The 22,439-nt window shown below is 46.3% G+C and overlaps 1 long non-coding RNA gene across 2 annotated transcripts in view; it reads right to left on the bottom strand.

Annotated features, from left to right (window-relative positions):
* Positions 1–16,231: 16,231 nt before the first annotated feature.
* The window catches only part of LOC134935106 (uncharacterized), a 60,762-nt gene continuing 54,554 nt past the window's right edge, over positions 16,232–22,439 (bottom strand). Inside the window, exons 2-3 of one of the 2 annotated variants that reach the window (XR_010179904.1) lie at positions 18,201–18,417; positions 16,232–16,348 (exon numbers count right to left, since the gene is read on the bottom strand). This is a non-coding gene — a long non-coding RNA (uncharacterized LOC134935106). Of the gene's footprint in view, positions 16,349–18,089; positions 18,418–22,439 lie in introns of those variants that run through there. The other variant, XR_010179903.1, reaches the window with a different exon arrangement.

The following is a 22,439-nucleotide window of genomic DNA, read 5'->3' on the forward strand; positions in this document are numbered from 1 at the left end:
ATGTGCTCAGTGAGAACCTGCTTTCATCTGTGAAGAGCACAGGGCGCCAGTGGCGAATTTGCCAATCTTGGTGTTCTCTGGCAAATGCCAAACGTCCTGCACGGTGTTGGGCTGTAATCTCATCCCCCACCTGTGGACGTCGAGCCCTCATACCACCCTCATGGAGTCTGTTTCTGATCGTTTGAGTAGACACATGCACATTTGTGGCTTGCTGGAGGTCATTTTGCAGGGCTCTAGCAGTGCTCCTCCTGTTCCTCCTTGCACAAAGGCGGAGGTAGCGGTCCTGCTGCTGGGTTGTTGCCCTCCTACGGCCTCCTCCACGTCTCCTGATGTACTGGCCTGTCTCCTGGTAGCGCCTCCATGCTCTGGACACTATGCTGACAGACACAGCAAGCCTACTTGCCACAGCTCGCATTGATGTGCCATCCTGGATGAGCTGCACTACCTAAGCCACTTGTGTGGGTTGTAGACTCCGTCTCATGCTACCACTAGAGTGAAAGCACCGCCTGCTTTCAAAAGTGACCAAAACATCAGCCAGAAAGCATAGGAGCTGAGAAGTGGTCTGTGGTCACCACCTGCAGAACAACTCCTTTATTGGGGATGTCTTGCTAATTGCCTATAATTTCCACCTGTTGTCTATTCCATTTGCACAACAGCATGTGAAATTGATTGTCAATTAGCGCTGCTTTCAAAGTGGACAGTTTGATTTCACAGAAGTGTGATTGACTTGGAGTTACATTGTGTTGTTTAAGTGTTTCCTTTATTTTTTTGAGCAGTGTATATATATATATATATATATATATATATATATCCATCTATCTATATAAAATTGCACAGAAGAAACACACATATACTTTTAAGGGTTTTCAAGGGTTCTGGTCATGTTGAATAAGTGTGGATTCTATCCCACATGTGCAATAAATGGAGTATTGGTGAAACTGAAAAGTTCAAATTCTTACTACTTATCCCAATACAATGACTCATATCTTTATGTTGTGGGGCTTTAAACTCCTGATAGGAATTTGGAAACAGCGGTTTAATAGTTTACAAGGGCATATTTATGTGTATTATGCCTTATTTGTACCTAAATCAAGAAAGGACTAATTCAGACCTGACCTGCCTAATTCAGACCTGCTCGCTGCAATGGCAGCAATTGCAGCCTGAAGACCGCACTTCGCGTGTGCACACAGTGATATGTGAAAGCATCTAACTGGTGCGTCCGCCTCTGCCTGATTGACATGCAGACGCAGTTGTAGGGCGGGAGGAAGGCATGCCGGCGGCATTCGAATGGTGTTGGGGGGAGGGGTGCAGTCCGGACAATGCAGGCATGTCTGGACTGTTGATTGGGCGGGTCGCGGTGGCTGCGTGACGTCACATGGAGCTGCTGCGACTAAAAACATGGCGGGTAGCTGTCTACCTCTGCAGCTAGGCTGCGGAGGCAGGGAGCTACTTGCCAGGTGCAAAAGGATCACGCTGTGAGATGCATTCGCATCTCTGCGGGGGGAGGGGGGAGAGCTCGACATGCGGGGCGTACTAGCCCTGTGCTGGGCGTCCCCCCGCATGTCAGAGATTGTGATCATATGTGTGCTATTTTTAGCACATCTACGATCAGCTCTGAATCACCCTCTTAGCTGGAAATATTACGTTTCAAGACTTGAAGCCTTTATAAAGCCCTAGTGTATACCAAGGTTTGTAAAAACAATGTTTGGATGTTCATTTCTTTTTTGGTGCTTAAAAAGTCATGTTTTGTTGGGCTTTTCATCAATGTTATAATTGTCCATCATGATTGTGCCTTCTCCAGTCCATTACCTTTAGCCCAGTTCCTTATCACTTATTATCACTTATTTTCTCAGGACTAAACAGCTTGGCTGGTGATGGACTTGTCTCTGATAACTACACCAGAGAAATGGTTCTGTGACAATGTTTGTGGTGTGGGTGCTTAGTACAATATATCACCCTGCCACTGGGTACCTCTGAAGCCCGCTGCTTCCTTTTCACCCCCACCCATGGGATAAATGGTTGCCACTGAGGGTGTGGCACGGAGGCGGGGAGGCCCTACCTGTCAGTCTCCAAGCACCAACAGCAGAGCAGTGCAGTGCCAGGTATTTAGGGGGCAGGGCCTAATGTCGTGAAGCCCGCCCCCATCAGAGACCTCTGCTGTAGCAGTTAAAGTATCTCCTGCTTGGCACTCCCTCTCTCTCTCTCTCCCCTCACTCTCTCCATGACACTGTCTCTCTCCTTGGCACTGTCTTTCTCCCTCCCTTTCTTCCTCCCTTGCACTATCTCTCACTCTCTACCCCAACAGTCTCTCTTCCTGATACTGTCTCTCTCTCTCTCTCTCTCTCTCTCTCTCTGACACTGTCTCTCTCCCTGACAATCTCTTTCTCTCCCTCTCTCTCTGCCACTGTCTCTCCCTCTCTCTCTCCCTGACACTGTCTCTCCCTCTCTCTGACACTGTCTATCTCTGTCCCTGACACTTTCTCTCTCCCTTTCTCTCTGGCACTGTCTCCCCCCCCCCTCTCTCATGCTCTGACACTGTCTCTCTCTCTGGAACTTTCTCACTCCCTCCCTCTCTTCCTCCCTGATATGGTCTCTCTCTCCCTCTCTCTAACACTATCTCTCTGGCATTTTATCTTTCTCTCTCCATCTCCCCCTGTCGCTGTCTATATACCCATCTCTCTCTCTTTCCTGAAACAGTCTCTCTGTCCATCCATGATACTGTCTCTCTCCCTGGAACTGTCTCTTTGTCCTTCCCTCTCTCTCCCTGATACTGTCTTTCTGCCTGGTAATGTCTCTCCCTCCCTCCCCCTCTCTCTCCCTCGCACTGTCTCACCCTCCCTGATGGTGTGTCTCTCTCTCCCTGACTCTCTTTCTCACTCGTTCTCTCTTTCCCTGACACTCTCATTTTCTCTTGCTCCCCTATCTTTTGCTCCCCCTTCCTCCCTGACACTCTCTCTGCCTCTGACACGCTCTATCTACCTCCCTGATGCCTTCTATCTCTCATCCCCTCTCATCCCCTTTTCTCTCTTTCTCCATGACACCCTCTCTCTTGCTCCTTTCTCTCCTTCTCTTATTCCCTCTATTTTCATGAAACACACTCTCTCTCTCTCCCTGACCTCTCTTTCTCTCTCTTTCTTGCTCCTCTCTCTCTCTTTCTATCTCTCTGTCCCTGACACACTAATTCTCTCTGTCCCACTCCCCTCACCAGAGCCGGCCCTAGGCATAGGCAAACTAGGCAATTGCCTAGGGCATCTGCTATGCCTAGGGGCACAAGCAGCTTCTGCTGATTAAAATGATATGTGGCATGCCTATATTCTGTGTAGCATTTCATATGAAGATACAGCCACAGTTGCACACAGTATATAGACATGCCGCATATAATTTTAATCAGCAGAAGCTTCTTGTGCATCCTAGCCACATAGCAATGCAAATAAGATGCATTTTCATAAAAAAATAGGCACCCGACGTTAGCAGAGCTGCCAGTTGACTCACGCCAGGAACTATATGTGTCATTATGTGTACAAGGACATTAATAATGTGTAACATATGTGTAAGGGGCACTATGTGTGTCATTATGTGTAAAAGAGCACTAATAATGTGCGGCATATGTGTTAAGGAAATTATGTGTATAAGGGCATTAATAAGGGTTGGCATAATGTGTAAGGTGCATTATGTTTATAAGGACATTAATAATGTGTGTCATATGTGTAAGGGGCATTACTGTGTGGTATTATGTGTCTAAATGCATTACCAATGTGTGGCATTATGTGTATAAGGTGCTCTACTGTGTGGCGTAACGTATAGAAAGGGCACTACTGGGTGGTCTAATGTGAATAAAGAGCAATATGGTGTGGTGTAATGTGAATAAGGAGCAATATGGTGTTGTGTAATGAGAATAAAGAGCAATATGGTATGGTGTAATGTGAATAAGGAGCAATTCAGTATTATGTTATGTGAATGAGGGACACTACTGTGAGGAGTAACGTATATAAGGTAAAGTGATACTATACTATGTTATGTGAATAAGGGACACTATCGCATGATAAATTGTGAATAAAGTTGCACTACTGTGAGGCATAATTTGAATTGGGGGTACTATTGTGTGGCCATGCCCCTTGCCAGCAAAAACACATACCTTTTTGGGCTGTGCTCCGAATGTGCACACTGTTCTTATTTAAATTACAGGGGGTAAGAAAAAAAAAAGGACTGCTATGGGTGGGGGGTGATGGTGCTGGAAAAGGGGTGCAGGGTCAGAGGCGGAACTAGCGGTGGTGCTAGGGGGCACCAGCCAAAATCTTGCCTAGGGCATCATATTGGTTAGGGCCAGCTCTGCCCCTCACTATCTTTCTCCTGCTCCCCTAAGGGGCCCTGTAGTGACAATGGCAGAAAGAATGGGGTGTTTGGCAGAGGGTACCCTTTCAAGATTTTGCTATGGGTACTTCAAAGTTCTAGTTACGCCCCTCATCGATGGGTGCTTAGCACAATGCATTATTTCAATTATCTTCCAACAGTGATCCATATGGCGTGATCCAGAATAATTGCCCACTCAATAACAGGTTCATTTTCCCAAGCAAATCTTGAGGGTCTCATACAGTTTTATACTATAATAAAAATAATGTAAAAACATTTATTTTCTGCCACATAAAATGCCTTTATTCTCATGTACTGTCTTTCTTTCACTAAAACAATAACTAATTTACAATATGCTGCAACCATGTTATAATATGTAATGTACCTGTAGGCTAACACTTTCTTTTGTACTGGAGGTACAGAACTGAACTGAAACCTACACAAACACTCTCACATGTCAGCGGTTTTCAAGACACACAAAACAAGGTGGCTTAGCAAACATAGCTGTATTATGTATAACACCCAGGGTAGTAATTCAGTATTCAGTAGTAATTCAATAATGCAGACCTGTGTCAATACAATCATCTTGAATTAGGAAATGAAATGGATTTTTTGGGGATGCAATGATATAACATAAAGATCAAAGGATAGGCTGTTTTTAGTTGTGTCAGTTATTACATACTGGAGCACATACAGCACACAGGCATAGGGGTTTGCGGTTTTTAATAATTGTTTCATAATTTTTTTTTGGCATTTCCCCACACTGACCTGTCATTCTACTCCACCTCACTATACTTTATAGCAGTGCTTTCCACAAGGGAGGCAGTCAATTGACCACTGGACGGGATCTCGGCGGTAAATATACTGACGCCGGAATTCCGACACCATCTACAATCAGGGCCGGTTCTTAGGTGCTGTGCGACCCGGGCGACAATAGGGGGCGTGGCTTCGTACAGGGGGCGTGGTCATATACGCCCCCTGTACAGACTGAAATGATGTGCGGTGCGCGATGACATCATCGCGCACCGCACAGTAAAGGACCTCTCCACGAAGGGAAACTAGACGCGTACGCGTCTAGCTTCCCTTCACAGCGGCAGCGGGGGGCAGCGGGCAGCGGGGGGCACAGCAGCAGCGGATCTTGCCCTGGTGCGGCGCCCTCCGGATGGCGCCCTGTGCCCTCCGGAAGGCGGCGCCCCGGGCAAAAGTCCTGCTTGCCCGTGGCAAGATCCGCTACTGTCTACAATACAAGCAGATGGAGTCCCGAATGCCGACTGGTTTTCCCACTTGGTTGGTGGTCCAAATGACCACCCGTGGAGGAATAGAACCCAGTGGTGAGCAAAGGTCGCCACCGGGTCTGCAGCGTGGCGAGCGCAGTGCGGTCAGAGCAGTGAGCCAACGAGGCGACACGCTGTGCCAGATGCATGGTGAGCGCAGCAAGCCCATAAGGGGACACGCTGCGCTCGCTGCCGGGATTCCAACGTCAGACTCCTGACCGCCGGGATCTTATACTGATCCCCTCCACAATAATTGTAGAAGGAGGAACTTGGGGCTTGTGTAAATGCAATTAGTGATTAGTGTGTTATTTCTCACATTGCATTTTTGTTCTACTTTACACATGCATAAAAATTTCTTACACATACAAGCTCCTGTGGCAGCTGCATTGTGCACTTACAACTTGTGCTTAGAGAGGTGGAATGGGGGTGGAGAGACTGGAAGCAAAAGTACAGTAAGGGGGGTGTTCATGCAAAATGTCTCCCATGCTGATCAAACGAGGGCACCTTTATTAATATTAATAGCTATTTATTTATTAATAGCATTGTCCACAGATACAGGGCCGGATTAACAATGGGGTGGTTGGAGCTGCAGCTCCAGGCCCTCCCATGAAAATAGGCCCACAGCCTCCCCTGCAGTGATGTCTAGCTAGTGTTGACAGGTGAAAACAAATCCTGTCACAAGAAGCTGAAGACAGACTCGTCACTAACAGCCCAGCTCACATCCCGGTCCGCTCCGTTCCCGCCTCCCCTCCTCACCACGCGATCAGCAACAGAAAGCCCATCCGCCCACAAAACATCCTGAAGCTCCGCCCCCAGCCACCCGAACCTTCACCCACAGCCGCCCTAAGCTCTGCCCCCAGCTGCCCGAAGCTCCGCCCGCAGCCGCTGAAGCTCGCCCTCAGCCACCCAAAGCTCCACCCCCTCCCTCGCTGCACCGAACTGCCACGAACAGCAGTGACTGCGGACACTGGCCCTCATTCCGAGTTGATTGCTCGCTAGCTGCTTTTAGCAGCAATGCAAACGCTAGGCCGCCGCCCTCATGGAGTGTATCTTAGCTTAGCAGAAGTGCGAACGAAAGATTATCAGAACTGCTCGAAAATCTTTTCCTGCAGTTTCTGAGTAGCTACTACTACTGAGTAACCCTACTCCTAGATTGCGATCACCTCAGTCCGTTTTGTTCCTGCTTTGACGTCACAAACACGCCCTGCGTTCGGCCAGCCACTCCCCTGTTTCCCCAGCCACTCCTGCGTTTTAGCCAGACACGCCTGCGTTTTTTAGCACACTCCCGGAAAATGGTCAGTTTCCGCCCAGAAACACCCACTTCCTGTCAATCACACACCGATCAGCAGAGCGACTGAAAAGCGTTGCACGCCCTTGTGTAAAATTGCTTAGTTTTGAGTGAATTTACTTGGCGCGTGAGCCCTGCAGCCCATACGCATGCGCAGAATTGCCGGTTTTAGCCTGATCGCTATGCTGTGAAAAACAGCAGCGAGCGATCAACTTGGAATGAGGGCCACTATACCACCCCCCTCTCCTCTGGCTATAACTCCCGCCTTCTGCACAGAGCTAGGACCGCAGAAGATGCGAGGGGAGAGGATCTGCAGGCTCAGTGGTCTCACAACCGCAGTGATGTGATGAGGCTGCCAGAAGACAGCAGCCCTGAAGTCAGTCACACCTTCGCTCTGCTGTGTTGGCTCCACCTTGTAAAAGGGACCTCTGCTTCCTCACCCACTGCGGATCCCACTCAGACTAGGTGAGTGTGCATATACAGTAGCTTACACTTTTTCTTTATCCCACCACTTACACCCCCCACTCCAGTTTGTGTGTTTTGTGCCCATTCCTCTATGTTCTACTTCATCCAGTGCTGCTCTCACCCCCTCCTCTCTATTCCCTATACCTCCCTCCTCTCTCTATTCCCTATCCCTCCCCCTATCTCTCTATTCCCTATACCTTCCCCCTCCTCTCACTCTCTCTAATCCCTATACCTCTCCCCCCTCTCTCTATTCCCTATCCCTCCCCCTATCTCTCTATTCCCTATACCTCCCCCTTCTCTCACTCTCTCTATTCCCTATAGCTGCCCCCTCCTCTCCCTCTCTCTATTCCCTATACCTCCCCCCTCCTCTCACTCTCTCTATTCCCTATACCTCCCCCCTCTCTCTATTCCCTATCCCTTCCCCTATCTCTCTTTTCCCTATCCCTCCCCCTATCTCTCTCGTCCCTATCCCTTCCCCTCTCTTGTCCCTATCCCTCCCCCCTTCTCTCGCTCTCCCTCTCTATGCCCTATTCCTCCCCCCTCCTCTTGCTCTCTCCAGTGCCGTAACTAGGTGTATGCAGAAGGGGCATTGCCCACAGCGTACACCTAGTTAGAGCGCATATTCCCCCTGCGCTCCCACTGTCCGTCCCTGTCTACTGCGCTCCCGAGGCCCACCCCCTCTCTTGGCCCCTGTGTACTGTGCTCATACAGCCCCTCCTCCATCAGCCCCCATGTACAGCGCTCCCGCGCCCGCCCCCTCTCTTGGCCCCTGTGTACTGTGCTCATACGGCCACTCCTCCATCAGCCCCCATGTACAGCACTCCCGCGGCCCGCCCACTCTCTTGGCCTGCAGTGCAGTGTACAGAGGGAGCGGTGGGTCAGGAGCCAGCAGCAGCACTGCCACAGGAAGGAGAAATCATGTAAGTGGCTGCCCACACACTACACTACATTACACTACACTACACTACATTACACTAAAGTACACTACACTACATTACACTAAACTAAAGTACACTCCATTACATTACACTACAGTACACTACACTACAGTACACTACACTAAAGTACACTACACTAAGGTACACTACATTACAGCCTAAGGGTAGGGGGCTGTAAGGTGCTCTGCCTGCCGTAATGAGTAAAAGGGGGCTCCACATGCCATAATGTGTAAAAAGGGGACACTGTCTGCCGTAATGTGTAAAAAGGGGACGCTGTCTGCCATAATGTGTAATAAGAGGACACTGTCTGCCGTAATGTGTAAAAAAGGGACGCTGTCTGCCGTAATGTGTAAAAAGGGGACGCTGTCTGCCGTAATGTGAAAAAAGGGGGACGCTGTCTGCCGTAATGTGTAATAAGGGGACGCTGTCTGCCGTAATGTGTAAAAAGGGGGACGCTGTCTGCCGTAATGTGTAAAAAGGGGGACGCTGTCTGCCGTAATGTGTAAAATGGGGGACGCTGTCTGCCGTAATGTGTAAAAAGGGGGACGCTGTCTGCCGTAATGTGTAAAAAGGGGGGACGCTGTCTGCAGTAATGTGTAAAAAGGGGGATGCTGTCTGCCGTAATGTGCAAAAAGGGGGACGCTGTCTGCCGTAATGTGTAAAAAGGGGACGCTGTCTGCAGTAATGTGTAAAAAGGGGCTCTACCTGGTGTAGTGGCGCTACTGTGCGGCGTAATTTGAATATGTACCGTAATATGAATTGGTATTATTTTGTGGCCACACCCATTCTCCATGAAGCCACGCCTCTATATTTTTCATGTGCGCCTGTGGCGCACACTGCCCCTGTTTTACATAAAAGGGGGCGCCGATGCCGTTTCTTGCACACAGCACCAAAATGTCTAGTTACGGCACTGGTTCTCTCTATTGCCCACCCCTCCTCTCTCTCTCTCTTTTCCCTATCCCTCCCCCTCCCCTCACTCTCTCTATTCCCTATACATCTCCCCTCTTTCTATTCCCTATCCCTCCCCCTCTTTCTCTATTCCCTTTTCCTCCCCCCTCCTCTTGCTCTATTGCCTATCCCCCACTCCTCTCTCTCTCTCTCTTTTCTCTATCCCTCCCCCTTCTCTCATTCTCTATCCCTCCCCCTCCTCTTGTGCTCTCTCTCTAGTCCCTATCCCTCCCCACTCCTCTCACTCACTCTCTCTATTCCCTATCCCTCCCCCCACCTGTCGCTCTCTCTCTATTCCCTATCCCTCCTCTTATGTATGTGTATGTGTAAATATTGAACTACTTGGTGTATTATGTGTTTAAAAAATAATAATACTATACTGTATACAATGGACACTATTGTGCAGTGTAATGTGAATTAGTGCTATTCTGTAGCCATGCCCTTCCCCACAAAGTCACAGCCCTTTATTTTTGGTGGGATATCCCTGTTCAAATACATCACTCTTGAGCGGTGCCATAAATTCCAATAACTACTGATTATAGATGGATACCATAGAAAAACTTACATGCTGCATGATTTTTTTTTAATTCCAGAAGCCATGGTGTGTGGCTGTGATGTCTTCTGTATTTTATGGTGGTAGTTGGAGTTGTCTATTTTATATTGGTTTACAATGTTCTTTGTATTGTGTGGTGGTCAATTGGATGCTTGGTATATAACATGACAGGCACTATGGTGTTCTCTGTTTTATCAACGGCCACTGATGTTCTCTGTATAATATAAATGTCACTGTAGTGCTCTCTGTATTATCTAGCAGTCACTGTAAAGCACTCTGTATTATATGGCATTCACTTCAGTGCTCTCTGTATTATATGGCTGCCAGTGCAATGCTATCTGTATTATATGGTGGTCACTGTAATGATCTCTGCATTAATAATTTAATTTACTGTAATGGCTAGGTATGCAGGATGAACACTAATAGAAATATGGAGAAACCGTGACACAGGCCATACCCCCCAATATAGACCACGCCCCCACATCACTAGTCATACCACCACAGCGCATATCATGCCTGCAGCGGCACACACTAGGCCTTCACTGATTTTCAGCTCCAGGCCCATGTGGACCTTAATCTGGCACTGCACAGATAGACAGGCTCTATTATGCATGAATTGTGTACTGTGATATTTTTCTACTATCAATGTGATGTTATATCTGCTGTCATATATTACTGTTCTCCCTTTGAGGTATATTTATTAAAGTGCAGGTTTATAGAAGTGGAGCTGTTGCCCATAGCAACCAATCAGATTCTAACAATTATCTTCTAGAAGATGCTAGATAAATGGTAAATATAATCTGACAGAGTAGGTGCACATGCTACTCTTGCTGAACTGCATGCATTATGCAATAGGACCAGAACTGTGAGCTGAGAAAATGTAGCCTTCTTCCCGGGCACATTTGGTGCTTGTTATTTCATCCGTCTTGACCTCTCCCTTATTATATACCAACCACACCCTACAGCAGAATTAACGGAGATTGTTGTGCTTTCAGCTCTATTTACAGACTATATACTCAGACTACTTAGAATTTTTAGGGGGTAACTGCGCACTGAGTATGGCATGTCACGTTGGACAGGCTGCTGCACTTTTAAGGTGATCAACAACTAGTGATATCAGGAGCGGTTTTAGGCGTGGGCAAGACGGGTGAGTGACCGGGGCGCTGCAGCCACAGTTACCCAGCAGGCGCCCGCCACCCACCCGCACCCTGCATCCCACCTGCAGCAGGTGCCGTGGGCTCCCGATGCAGCTTACACCTTCCCCTCAGCAGTGGCTGGAGCTCACTCCTGAGCTCCGGCTTCCGGCTCAGGCAATGTGCGGCTGTGGGGCGCTATGGGAGAGACGTCATGATGTCTCTCCCATAGATCCGAGGAGCAGCCGGCCAGACACAGGTCCAGAAGCAATCCAGAAGCAGGATCAAGGCTGGTGAGTAGTGTGTGTGTGTGTGTGTGTGTGTGTGTGTGTGTGTGTGTGTGTGTAAGCTGCACTACTATTGTGCATCTCCTCTGGGGGCATCTCTACAGGGGGTGTCTCTACTGGGGGCATAACTACAGGGGGCATATCTACTGGGGACATAACTACAAGGGGCATAACTACAGGGGGCATGTCTACTGGGAGGATAACAACTGGGGGCATTACTACTGGGGCAATACTACACAGGGGCATTCCCACTGGGGGCATTAGTACTGGGGGCACTACCAATGAGGGCATTGTATGCCGGGCACTTAATAAGTGCAATGTGTATAAGGGACTACCTGTCACAGTGTGTATAAGGGGCTACCTTTTGCAGTGTGTATTAGGGTCTACCTGGAGCAATGTGTATAATGGTCTACCTGTTGCAATGTGTGTAAGGGGCTACCTGGCATAACGTGTATAAGGGTGTCTGCTCTACTGTGGTGTAATGTGTGTAAGGGGCTCTAACATGGTATAAGGGGTTCTACTGTGTGGTGTAATGTGACTGACGGACACTACTGTGCAGTGTAATGTGAATTTGTATTATCCTGTGGCCCCTTCCTTATGAAGCCATGCCCCTATTTTTTGTTGCACACCTTTTGCGCGCACTAACCCTGTTTTGTCTGGCAATGGGGGGAAACTTTCACCCTGGGCGCCACAAGGTCTAGAACTGGCCCTGAGTGGTATGGTATGTACTCAGCACCTCTTTTGTCACAATCCTGACTGAATTACTTATGTTCTGTGACTTATCTCAGCATATTCTGCAAACATGCATCTGTTTCACATACCTGTACTAACTGCAGTCTTTATTACTTACTGATTAGCACCTGAGTAGGAATTCCTATGTGTGAGTAATTGCCAAGATACAGTGTTCAGCAACTGGGCTCTCTGTTCATCACACCCAGCTGGACATGCTGTTCCTGCATAGCTTTCTCAGCATAATGTCTATAAATTCTAAGTGTGTCTATTCATATTGTCTGCTTCCTAGTGTTCCTACAAGCCCTCACTCCACATCAGAGCCTAAGCCTGGAGTACTGCTGTGACAAGTCCTGATCACCAGACTGCAGCACAGCCAATCATGTGACTGTCTGAGCTTCCCTGCACCACCTGATTCCATTCTGCCTATCCCAGTTAACCCAGGGGTTTATCTTCCAGCCTCTGGCTCTCAGAAATTGTCAGTGCTATGGTTATCTAACCCAGTGTTGGATGTCTTTGCATTCTGTGGTTCTTTCTGCTTCCTTTCTCCAGGTATTCCAGCTCCTGTGACCTTACTCCACTTTAAGAGATTTGTACCATTTTCTATCCTGCGGTGCTACCTGACTCCAGCGGTGTCCCAACATTGTTTCCTGTTGTCATTGGTGTTCCAACATCGACTCCAGTTATCAGCTCTGTCCCAACATCATCTCCAATTGTCATTGGTGTTCCAACATTGACTCCAGTTACCATCGGTGTCCTAACATGGACCTCTGTTACCATTGGTGCCCGAACATCGACTCCAGTTACCATTGGTGTCCTAACATCGATCTCTGCTACCATCAGTGTGTTACCATTGAGCTTTCACCATCTGTGCCAGTTTCTCTCAGCATCCTCAGCAGTCCATCCAGCTCTCAGCCAACCTCGGTGCGCCACTGACTCCCACTTCCAGTGTCTCATCTCCTGGTCAGTATTGGTTCATCTCTTCAATACAGTGGTTAGCTGTTTTGCATCTGTGGACTATACCATCATTGTGTCTTCCAAGTCTGCAACTTATTGATGCCATACCACGCCTAACAGTTTACTTCATTACCACATATCTGAGGAACTTTACTGCATTAAGTACACTGTGATTATTACCTGCTGAGAACTGTGACATATATCATCTGCTGTTGTGATTACCTGAACTGTGTGTACAATAAAAGAGCTTAAACTTTTACTCCTCTGTCATTCTGGTCACGCCTTTGGGCGTCTGTGCTGAAGTACCTTGCGTGTCCAAGAGTCTCATACTACCTCCAAGGTTTATCTACACATCTGCTCCTATGCCTGAGGCTTCCCCAGGTCAGCCTCAACCTTCAGGCATGACACTCTTAATCTGAGGTTATGTCAGATGTTAATGTATAAGATATGCTTTGCAAATATAATAACAACTGCAGTGTGGTATAGTAGAGACAAGGGTGGTCATTCCGAGTTGTTCGCTCTGTAATTTTCTTCGCATCGCAGCGATTTTCCGCTAACTGCGCATGCGCAATGTTTGCACTGCGACTGCACCAAGTAAATTTGCTATGCAGTTAGGTATTTTACTCACGGCATTACGAGGTTTTTTCTTCGTTCTGGAGATCGGAGTGTGATTGACAGGAAGTGGGTGTTTCTGGGCGGAAACTGGCCGTTTTATGGGAGTGTGTGAAAAAACGCTACCGTTTCTGGGAAAAACGCGGGAGTGGCTGGAGAAACTGAGGAGTGTCTGGGCGAACGCTGGGTGTGTTTGTGACGTCAAACCAGGAACGCCAAGCACTGAACTGATCGCACTGGAAGAGTAAGTCTCGAGCTACTCAGAAACTGCAAAGAAATTTCTATTCGCAAATTTGAGAACCTTTCGTTCGTAATTTTGATAAGCTAAGATTCACTCCCAGTAGGCGGCGGCTTAGCTGCTAAAAGCAGCTTGCGAGCGAACAACTCGGAATGAGGGCCATTGGACAGTGGAGTGATTAATACAAAAAAAGATACCTTTACTGCAATGTAAAAGGTGCCAATAATAATATGGTACAATAGTGTATGTACTAGAGGAAATCAGTATGTATTACCGTCGATCAGGATGCTGGCTGTCAGTTTACAGGCAGCAGCATCCCAGCCATTAATATGCTGGCAGCAGGAAGAGTGCAGAGAGTCCCCTTGCAAGCTTGCTGCGCTCGCCATGCTGCGGGCTCGGTGGTTCGCTGCGCTTGCCACAGGTTCTATTCCCACTTTATGGGTGTCGTGGACACCCACAAGTGGGAATAGCCCCTGTTAGCTGGGATTCTGACTGGAGGCATTGTTAGCAGTTGGGATTCCGGCATCGGTATCATGGCTGCCAGGATCCTGACTGCTGGCAATATAACTGCATCCCTACTACAGCTATCACATCTGTACTGCTGGTACAATAATGATTGACAGTTTCTGACGCTTAAAGTCCATTAAATCAAAATGCAACGTATACAACTAAAATGTAATCCTTCCATGTGCTTACACGTATGCTAAGGATAGGAGAAAAGAAAAGTTTCAGACTGGGTGACCTGCTAGTCTGTGTGCGAGCTTCCGTGCACTGGGTTGCAGCTGATAACAAATTGTAATACCATCAGGGTGTTTCCCCGGGGGTAGAGGTGCGTATCAGGTTAGCGGTCAGTGGGTGGGGGTCTCCGGACAGATCGCTTGCCTTTTGGAGTAGGCAGGGCTGCCAAGAGAAATCCTGGGCCCCGGTACAACAACTTCCTCGGCCCCCTGCCCCTCCTGGAGGGGGTGTGACCACAGCATGCTGGGGGCATGGCCACACCCCTTTGGGGGCATGTCTAGCACATGAGAAGCACCCACTCACAGGAGTAGGGCATGCCTCCCAGCAGCTGGGACAAAAGTATTAACTACTAGGATGGCAGAACAGCCTCATAAAAGCTGCATTGTTATCTGAATGTATTTTGATGTTATAATGAAGCAGACAAAAATGAAAGTGCCGCAACTTTATTTGATACATTTCTTATGTAAATAACATAAAACTACCACCAGGGAGGGTTAGGGTTAGACTGCAGGAGGGTGGGGGGGGGGGTGTGGTTAGGGTCAGACTGCGGCTAGGGAGAGTTATGGTTGGGCGGTAAGGTTAAAATACAGGTGTCAGGATTCTGCATGTCATGATGCCGCTGTCATTATTCTGATCACTGCCATCCCAAGTGCCGGGATCCTGATATCATCCCATCTATATACAGTAGCTATACCTATATACACATATACCTATCTCTCTTTACCTATGTGTATGCATATATATTTATTTATATTGAAATATCTATAGAGATGTATACATATAGATATGTGTGTGTGTGTGTGTGTGTGTGTGTGTGTGTGTGTGTGTGTGTGTATAATATCTCTCTACTTTATATATAGAGAGATACTGTGGATAGAAATATTTCACACATAACATTGCCACCTGCAATACACACTGTCCCCATGTGTCCACACTTTCATGTCTGATACAAGCTATACACAGCTCCAACGTTCTTTCCTCTAGGAGAGGAAGTAAAATGTTTATTTGATGGAAGCTTGTGGATTGTCCACTATGGGAGGCTTAGGAGTGACACCAGTATATGCTGCTAATTTATTTAACGTTTTGCACATTTCTGGAATCTTACACATATATGGAGACCTTAGCAGTGGTGCATAGCTGGGAGTCACAGCCAGGTGACACAGATGTACACACTGTGGGCCCGACCCGCCACTTAGCTGCCCACCTGCGGAATTTTAATAAAGAAAAAAATGGCTGCTGGTGTACTCTGTCCAGGGGCCCCCTGGCATGCCCGGGCTCAGGTAATCTGTACCTCTTTCGGCGCCACTGGGAGTAGGTGCCCTGTGGTCATTCTTGAGACAGACGTTCCTTCTTGAACGCCAGCCTCCTTGGGGAGCAGATGCTGCCTGGGGAGGGGATGTTCACTGCAATGGATCTACGGACTCATACCCCCTCCAGACTCAGATTATTGTGTCACTGAAACTTTCCACCTCTGCTGATTGGCCTATTTCCATTCCATGAATTCGATTTGCATAAAACTGCTCTGCAGCTTACAGTATACTCATCTCTAGCACTGTACATTCCATAAGATACAGAAGAAAAATCTACATGAAATTAATAGAACATTTTGTGAGAAACAAAGAGAGGCTACTTGTTTAAGTGCACTCAAAGCCTCTGATTTTAAAATAATAACCTTTATTTACTGTATATGATTAATATGATGTTGATATCCGCAAATGACAGTAAAAAATAAAATATTCATGACTACTTATCAATTATGTTTAGGTTTCCTTCTATTTTCTTCTGTTTCATTTAATCCTGGCTTATTCTTATTCTAATTTTCCTTTGTCCATAATTCCCTTTTAAGGGAAAAAAAACAAAAAAAAGATGGTGAGAGAAAAAGAGTGTTCGAAAGTATGTATTATAAAAGCACGTGAAATAAGTGATTTAAAAGAAAGGCTAGATCATGCATGTCCAAACTGCGGCCCTCCAGCTGTTGTGAAACTACATATCCCAGCATGCCCTGACACAGTTTTGCTGTCAGAGAATGCTAAAGCTGTGTCATGGCATGCTGGGATGTGTAGTTTCTCAACAGCTGGAGGGCCGCAGTTTGGACATGCCTGGGCTAGATGTACCACTAATGTACTATTTCATTGTTTTGTTCAAATAAATATTCCTGTGTGTGTGATAATATCTTTGTTGGTTTTCTAATTAAAGCTACTTCACTACTTAGTTGACACATTCAATTGCTACATATATTGAAAAAACAAATTCCTTGCTGAGAATGTATTAGGATGTTACACCCTATTACAATGTCTGGATCAGATTTCTACTACAAGTTTTGCAAGTTTAGTAGGGTGTAACATTCTGGACATTAGTGCGCAAATAAACTATTCAAAGTATATTATAAATGGGTAGTATAGCATTAATTACAGCCAATATGCTCTATGAAGAATAACAGTTCAGAAAATGAAGATAGGCTTGAAGATGGTGATGTGTGATTGGATAGGAGCTGGATAATAGTTCATGGGGCTAGCTTCCATCCAATCATTTGCTGCCTTCTTTGGAAGAGAACACCCTTTCATTTCCATAATTTTCCAGGAGTCACAGGCAGGGACTGGCTGGGCAGGGGGGCAGAGTGTCAGCTGCCCCCCTGGGCCAGTGTAATTTAAGTGTTCCAGGGACACCTGACTGCAGATTCCCTGTGAAAAGCTGGGCCACTTGCTTGAGTCGGGAGGCACTCAATATCCCGGCTGTTGGGATCCCGGCGCTCTGCATTCCAGCGCGGGATCCAGGCTGCCAGGATACCGACAACTTTTCTCCCTCTTGGGGTGTCCACGACACCCCTGGAAGGAGACTAAACAGCGTGGCACGTATATCGCGCCACAGTGCCTGCATGTGTGGTGAGCAAAGTGAGCCCACAAGGGGCTCTTTTGCGCACTCCCGGCTGACAGCATTCCGGCGGTCGGAATCCTGGCATCAGTATGCTGGGCACCGGGATCCCGAGCGCGGGTATATCGTAGTACACCCGCTTGAGTCTGCCCCCGGGCTGAAAGTTGCCAGCCAACCCCTGGTCACAGGCAGCCCTTTAAATATAGAGCTCAGCTGTTTATCTGAGGGTGTAACATAACCCCCACTGACTCCTTTCCAAACTAAAGCTACAGGGAAGGAGGCCATCTCTACTCTTAGTGTGCTAGAATGCTTTCTCGGTCTCTTTCTTCCCTCTTATTAGCACAGCATGACACTGGCTTAGATATAGTGGACAAGGTTGTTAGTGACATTCGGTTAAACTAGAAGTTTTTTAAGTGGTTTCACCACCTTAAGATAAATATATTGCCTTGTACATGTCATCACGCAATTTATACTACATAAATAGCTTTTTCAACCAGGTATCACTCTGTGTTTTAGCCATGTTTTTTATATTCACTGAAAGTTGTTTATTTGGGTGGCCCTGGGATGTGATATACCTCCTATCTGAATTGTATACAATTACAGCACATCCAGAGAATAGCTTTATATCATAACCAAAGATGTAAGATATACAAAATATAACAGCTCTGTCTAGAGATATAAAACATGAGAGAAAATTACAGAAGGAGGTTAAAAAGAAAAACAATGTATTTAGCAAAAAGTGCAGGAGTATATGTGCAAGTTAATACATGAAAGTCATTTAATGATGGAAAATCACTTTAACTCATGAGGACAGGTCACCTTTATATACAGAGTGCACTCCCAATTCAAGCCTGTGGTGGAGTCGTCACTATACTGCAGGAAAAGCATCTATTTCTTGTTGACTAATTTCTTTGAACGGCTGTGATTTACTTTGTGTTCCTCGTATAATTAAATGATAAATCTTCCTGGGGAATGAAACTCAATCCCGAATATGTCAGGTCTGTGGAAAACTGTACAAAGCATAAGACACATTTCCCTGCGAGAAAAAGAAAAAAGGAAGAGTCTTGTGAGGAGTTTATTAGAGTGTCACAGACCCAGCATTTACCAACACAAAGCCAATCAATAAATAAGCAAATAAATGCTTCATAATACACAATCCATCAACACCTTTCTTCTATGTGGGCTTTCCTTCGAACATAAGCAGAAAAAAAAAACCATCCTCGAGGACAGGGTATTTTAAGTGACAGGCAAGAATGATGGCTTAGACTGAATCCTATGTTCACAGAGCACAGTTATCTCCCGTTTATCATGCTCTAGTCATCTAGTAAAATATATTTATCCAAACAGTTTATCATCCTGTTTATATAGGCAACTGACAATGAGCAGAGGAACTTGCAGACTGAGGTGAATCAATTAAATTTTTTGGTGAATAAGCAAAGAACTATAAGCAACATTGAAGTATACATGCTGTCTAATGCCCCTTTAGGCTAGGCAGTAGTGTGCCCATAACTGGTTTTGTAAGAGTGAACCCATAACTGATTTTATGAGGGACAGTGCAGTTTTCATGCAGGATTGGAAAATTAGTGTAAGTGGAATGACAGAACAAAGGTGATTGAAAGTATGAATTTGATATCGCCCTATAAGAAACATATGTAATAGACTATTAGATAGCCCATACAGTAGGTCAGTATCATATCTATAATGGGTGCAGGGGTGCAGTGCATATTGGTCACTGGGTCCAGGGGGAACCCACATCCTGAATCTGTTTCTTCATTAATCACCTCTCCAGAGTCCCAAGTTGGCAGATACAGCACTGTGTAAATCATGGCAGCCATTTTCCCGGCATTTGCACATGTGCAGTAGAAACCTGTTTCCGTGACATGACATTATCACTGTATACCTCGACAAGCTGGCAATGAATTCCAGCTGCTGTTGTGCCCTTGAGACACAGAAATCTGATCACACAACGGACCTAAATGTTTGAACATGTTTCCACCAGCCCCTGCCATCTTACACCTGATGTTGGGACAATATGACTGCTATGAAGCTGTGAGAGGAAGCAGTGGCTTACATGATCTGGCTTGGTGGGAAATTAGAACAAAATAGAGAACATTCCATACGTGAGAGGTCTTGTTTCCTTACTTATTGAACCACCCTCTGAAAAGGTAGTAATCATGGATTCAATCAATACATTTAAAAATGGATTAGATAAATTCCTAGCGGAAAAAAATATCCAGGGATACAGCATTTAATTAATATAAAAATTATAATACAGGTTGAACTCGATGTACATTTGTCTTTTTTCAACCTCAACGACTCTGACCTAAGGAAGCCATTATATGGACTCTGTAGAGCTAACAAAAGCCTAGTAAATAGTAAAAACAATTATTCCGTTGTTCACACAACGGCAAAGTTGTACTGGAAGGTTTAAATGGAGTCAATATACAACTATCAATTACGATAGGAAGTTATTGTGATGACCCCAGTCCCTGAAAGTTGATACTGTACATATGAGTTTGGGATCACTAAAAACAGGACTGAGGGCCTCTCATATATTGATCTGTAAAGAAAGAGGACAAGTTCTTATATGTGGCCAGGTGACAATGTGACTTTGCAGTCACTGGGACAAAAAAAACAACAACTGGATATAAACCCCTCAGAGCCCACCTGTGGCATGTGTGTCAGGGATAATAGGAAGCCTGTCGTGTACTTCCAAACCTTTGTTAGACTAATCTTATCCCATTGTTATATTATGGAGCCATCAACAGATGTTCTCATGCCTTAAACACACAGGGGAGCTCTTAGCCCTATTCAATGGTCACTCACTGACCCCTTCTTTAAAGGACCCAATCCTTACCAGGAGTTTTATACATTTACACCCAGGTGGCATCAACAAAGGGATACGTAATACAAAGAGGAGAATTGGGAGAGCTGGGAACTTAGAACTGCCCTGCCCTAAAACTGCAGCTGCCAGTGGATTGAGGATACATTGCTCAGTAACAGTAAAGTAATTGAATGTGGCATTAAAACTTGGAATGGCATTTCATCTATACTCACTGCTGCACCCTGTAATCACAGCCACTCCATTGGTAGTCATTCACAGTTGTCTGAGATGACCGTCACGTGAGCGTGTACCATGCAAAACCTTTGAGAGCCACAAGGTAAACTTGGAGCTCTGGTTCTCCTGCATTGGAGAAGCAAACTTTCTCTCCAAGCAATACCTTGCTCAGCAGTATCTCACCAGTAAACTTTTCCCTGCTATGGCGGGTAATCAAGAATATACACTGCTTCTGGGCAATAGGCGGGAGTCAGGACTGATATGGGGAGAATGGCACTTGTTCATGAATATGGTATTTACATTTAGTATATGGTTAAATGTTATATACAGATGGAGCCACGCACATCTAGGCTTCTCTGCTGCGCCTAGGTGCACCAAGGTTTATTAGCATAAGACTTGCATCTATTGTTCTCAGAGAGAACATTACAGCAGGGTATTAAGTAGTGATGAGCGGGTTCGGTTCGTCGTAATCCGAACCCCCCCGAACTTCACCCTTTTTACATGGTTCCGAGGCAGAGTCGAATGTTCCCGCCTTGCTCGGTTAACCCGACCGCGCCCGAACGTCATCATCCCGCTGTCGGATTCTTGCAAGATTCGGATTCTATATAAAGCCGCGCGTCGCCACCATTTTTCACTCGTGCATTGGAAATGATAGTGAGAGGACGTGGCTGGCGTCCTCTCACTTTGTTTCAGGGGGGCTGCAGTGGAAATATCTTTATTCTGGGGACCAGCAGTATTATAGGAGGAGTACAGTGCAGAGTTTTGCTGACCAGTGACCACCAGTATACGTTGTCTGCCTGAAAAACGCTCCATATCTGTGCTCAGTGTGCTGCATATATCTGTGCTCACACTGCTTTATTGTGGGGACTGGGGACCAGCAGTATTATATAGGAGGAGTAGAGTGCAGAGTTTTGCTGACCAGTGACCACCAGTATACGTTGTCTGCCTGAAAAACGCTCCATATCTGTGCTCAGTGTGCTGCATATATCTGTGCTCACACTGCTTTATTGTGGGGACTGGGGACCAGCAGTATTATATAGGAGGAGTACAGTGCAGAGTTTTGCTGACCAGTGACCACCAGTATACGTTGTCTGCCAGAAAAACGATCCATATCTGTTCTCAGTGTGCTGCATATATCTGTGCTCACACTGCTTTATTGTGGGGACTGGAGACCAGCAGTATTATATAGGAGGAGTACAGTGCAGAGTTTTGCTGACCAGTGACCACCAGTATTATACGTTGTCTGCCTGAAAAACGCTCCATATCTGTGCTCAGTGTGCTGCATATATCTGTGCTCACACTGCTTTATTGTGGGGACTGGGGACCAGCAGTATTATATAGGAGGAGTACAGTGCAGAGTTTTGCTGACCAGTGACCAGCTGTATTATACGTTGTCTGCCTGAAAAACGCTCCATATATGTGCTCAGTGTGCTGCATATATCTGTGCTCACACTGCTTTATTGTGGGGACTTGGGACCAGCAGTATTATATAGGAGGAGTACAGTGCAGAGTTTTGTTGACCAGTGACCACCAGTATTATACGTTGTCTGCCTGAAAAACGCTCCATATCTGTGCTCAGTGTGCTGCATATATCTGTGCTCACACTGCTTTATTGTGGGGACTGGGGACCAGCAATATTATATAGGAGGAGTACAGTGCAGAGTTTTGCTGACCAGTGACCACCAGTATTATACGTTGATCTATTACTGGCATATAATACCACACATTAAAAAATGGAGAACAAAAATGTGGAGGGTAAAATAGGGAAAGATCAAGATCCACTTCCACCTCGTGCTGAAGCTGCTGCCACTAGTCATGGCCGAGACGATGAAATGCCATCAACGTCGTCTGCCAAGGCCTATGCCCAATGTCATAGTAGAGAGCATGTAAAATAAAATAAAAATAAAGCTCAGTAAAATGACCCAAAAATCTAAATCAAAATCGTCTGAGGAGAAGCGTAAACTTTCCAATGTGCCATTTACGACACGGAGTGGCAAGGA

The sequence above is a fragment of the Pseudophryne corroboree genome, chromosome 6 (assembly GCF_028390025.1).
Source record: "Pseudophryne corroboree isolate aPseCor3 chromosome 6, aPseCor3.hap2, whole genome shotgun sequence".
In the NCBI taxonomy this organism is placed as follows: domain Eukaryota; kingdom Metazoa; phylum Chordata; class Amphibia; order Anura; family Myobatrachidae; genus Pseudophryne; species Pseudophryne corroboree.